Source organism: Electrophorus electricus, chromosome 16 (genome assembly GCF_041902795.1).
Source record: "Electrophorus electricus isolate QZ-2024a chromosome 16, ASM4190279v1, whole genome shotgun sequence".
Classification (NCBI taxonomy): Eukaryota; Metazoa; Chordata; class Actinopteri; order Gymnotiformes; family Gymnotidae; genus Electrophorus; species Electrophorus electricus.
This window is the reverse complement of record NC_137512.1, coordinates 21,401,668-21,405,000: the sequence shown is the minus strand read 5'-3', so window position 1 is coordinate 21,405,000 and position 3,333 is coordinate 21,401,668.

Genomic DNA, 3,333 nt, shown 5'->3' with positions numbered 1-3,333 from the left:
ACACAAAAGTAACCCAGACTGGTGTTCTTATGCTGCTTTCTCCAGCTGATACCCTTCAGCTCACCTGGGTGGTGCGGATACCTCACAGGAGTGTCTTGTGACTATCCCAGGGTACCACCCTGCCCCATCCCCCATACACCAGGGGCACCAATACCACCTTAAAGAAACACACTTTAATTAGTCCTGTTTATTATTGGATTACATATGATTGCATAATGAATATGCACTATGAGCGCTGCACAAATACCTTAATGATGGTCTCCCCCATCTTATTAATTGAACTGCACATTGCATTTAATTGACTCATCATTTGCATTTATAGTCATCAGCAAAAAAAAATTATTTTTTTTTAGTTTGCATATTTAATTTAAGAGCCTCTTGAACTGATTCGCTTGTAAAAGTCACTGGCAGGTTTCTGATGAACTCCCAGCCCAGTGCCAGCCCCTCAGACTGAGCTGCGGAATGAACTCGAAAACGGTAATGAAATGCAAGTTTGAATCATTAATATCATCAGCCAGTAAATCAAAGCATAGCCTGTGGTCTTGGCAATGTGAGGCTGTTGTTTTGAACAGGCCTGATCCACGAGATGTCTGGTTGCTAGCATGTGCCGAACAAAGAAGAGACCGCAAACAAAGGAGGAAACACCGGACGGAAAAAGTTCCTTCTTGCATGAACAAAAAATTAAGGTTCTTGTCGTCCGATCCATAATTCAGTATGAGATGTGGGGATCGGTACTTGTGAAGAAACAAGAAAAATGTGCATATTAACCACACAAACACACACACACATTTGCTGATGTATAGCAGGTACACTTTAAGGCTTATCCGTGCACTGATGGGATTATTTTTGCAACATCACTATTTCCTGGGATTGGATTTGCCCAGCGGGTCCCACTATGTCCATATTGCACGCCCTTTCATCTTTGGCTTAATCTGAGTTTTATTGTTCAAACAGATATTGTAGGGAAGAAGGAGGGAAAGCTTGAGATAGCCATTAGCTAATGGATTATTGAGAGAGACACACCCCCCCCTCCCCCCCCACCCTCCGGACACACCTCTACCAAGAGCCACTTAACACACAAAGCCTGCTCAGAACATTCCAGATCCCTAGTGTGGTGTCAAGCTTTCCCCTCTGTTCTCTCTCTCTCTCACTTGCACATATACTACAACTATCCTTCCCTCGTATTCTCTCTCTCTCTCTCTCTCACTCTCTTTTGTGTCTGCCTGTCTCTCTCTGTCACGGAAACCCAAGGGAAGGCTCTCTGGGAGCTAATGTAAGACAATGATTGATAGATGACAGTTTGAGTAGAGGTGAAGGTGGCTGTCTGTCCACTTGTCACTGCTGACATTCCCGGACAGAATCTCAATAGAGCCGATCTGACCTCAGCATTAATGGCACTGTTGATTACTCTAATGTCACACTTATAAGGCTGACATCACAGTGATTTAATACTAAGTGAGTTTCTGATGTACTGTATATGTGGTGGAGACGCCAGACTTTAGCCAGACTTTATTGAAATAGAAGTTTGCTACTGTCATGTACTGGGAAGACTCTACATTTTTCCCTCACCCCCACACCCTTCACTTGATTTGTTCCCATTTGTGTTTGTATTAAACACTCTATTTCTGTTTACAGTGCCAGCGAAAAAACGCGGTTTATATTGCCAGTCTTTAAACTTCTTTGTGTACATATGAAAGAGACAGAGACAGAGAGGAAGAGAGTTTGTATGCAGCGTTTGTAATATTGTTGCACAGTTTGGAAAAAGTCGATGTAGCGCACAAAGAAACTGAACTCAGACACTGTTTAACGCAGCTGAAAAGGCATCAGTCTCGTCCCGAGCCCTTGGCCACGTTCAGTACAGTCATGTCGCTCTTACTACCACGCTCGTAGTAGTTTGTCCCCCTTGCGCAAAGTCCGCCCTTAAGTGGCAACGCCAGGCACTGTGCTCAGCCTCGCTGCACCGTAGAAACGGTGGCTCTTAGCAGCAGTGTGGAGGGCTTCTCTGCTGGATATCTAGCACTCCCTGTGCAGAAGCCCCTTCCAAAAACACCTGGAGATCAAGAGTGTGAGGAGCCAGCCCTGCCTATGGTGGTAAAATAAATTAATAAAAGGGGAGCATCTCCAGCTCTCCCACACAGAGGAAAGGGGAGCTGAAAGGAGCCTTTGAGAGGGAAAACAGACGTCCCACCAGGGAGCTCGGGCGGAAGGTGGAAAAGAGGTAACAAGGAAGGAGCGAGACAAAGATGGCCGACTTAAGAGAGGAAAAACGAGTATGAACAACAAGGCAAGAGAGAGAAACAGAAAGAGGGAGGGGGAGGAGGGGGGGTGGGGGTGTTGCAAAAAGAGGAAGAGAGCGCGAGAGAGGGGTCCTCCCAGCCCGCAGAGAGAAGAGAGCGAGACGCACGAGATCAGAGGCAGAGCACTGCAGACGTTGGGGGAAGGCACCAGGAGAGAGAAGAAAGCGTCGCCCAGGCTCGAGCTGGGGGGGGGCGCACAGGTAGCGGGTGGGGGGGGGGGGGTGGTCCTTCCCATGGGACTCGTGCCTGTCAACGCACAGCACAAAAACACTGGGGGCCGAGCCACAGGGACTGAGGGAAATGGGGAGATGAGGATGGGGATGGGGGGCGTGTTTCAGCCCGGAGGCCCTCGGCTCTCTTCATACACATGAGAGCACACACGAGCACACGCGCGTGCGCGTGCAAAATACAGGCGCTGCTTGTCTTCCTGCACGCCAGACACCCTTCAGACACGTCTTCATAAAGAGCCGGAGCAGGCAGGAGCTCCGGGGTGCCGGGCCGCGGGGTCAGAGGAGCACCACGTCACAAAGCATCCCTTGTCTCGCTCGCTGTCACGTCCTGCTCGAGATTCCTGTGTTACGCCACTCAGATCCGAAGTCCCGCAGCGAGCCACAAAAGCAAATGCACTGTCAAAATGTTTGTCTACGGAGACGGCACCATGTTGCCCACCAGGCAGCAGGAGAAGGTGTGCAAGTGCTTGGGAGGCGATGAAGACGCAAGAAGTCAAGAACAGACTTGGATCGGTTAATGTCAGACAAAAACCAGTTGGTCTGTGTAGTGTCGGGTACCCGGTAATAAACAGGAAGCTACCGAGAAAAGTGGAAAGTACAAAGCTCATCTCCAGATGAGACTGTCCAAGAGTCATATTTCCACTTTTTGGAAGCTTACTTGTTTTTTTTTATTAAGGTCTATTCTGGTGCAAGTGAGATCTGTAAAAGTACACTTGATTTTTGCACAGTAGACACTTTTCTGTTCTTATGAATGTAGAGAGATTTATAGCAGTAGAAATGAATACAGAGAAAAGGGCAAAGGCATA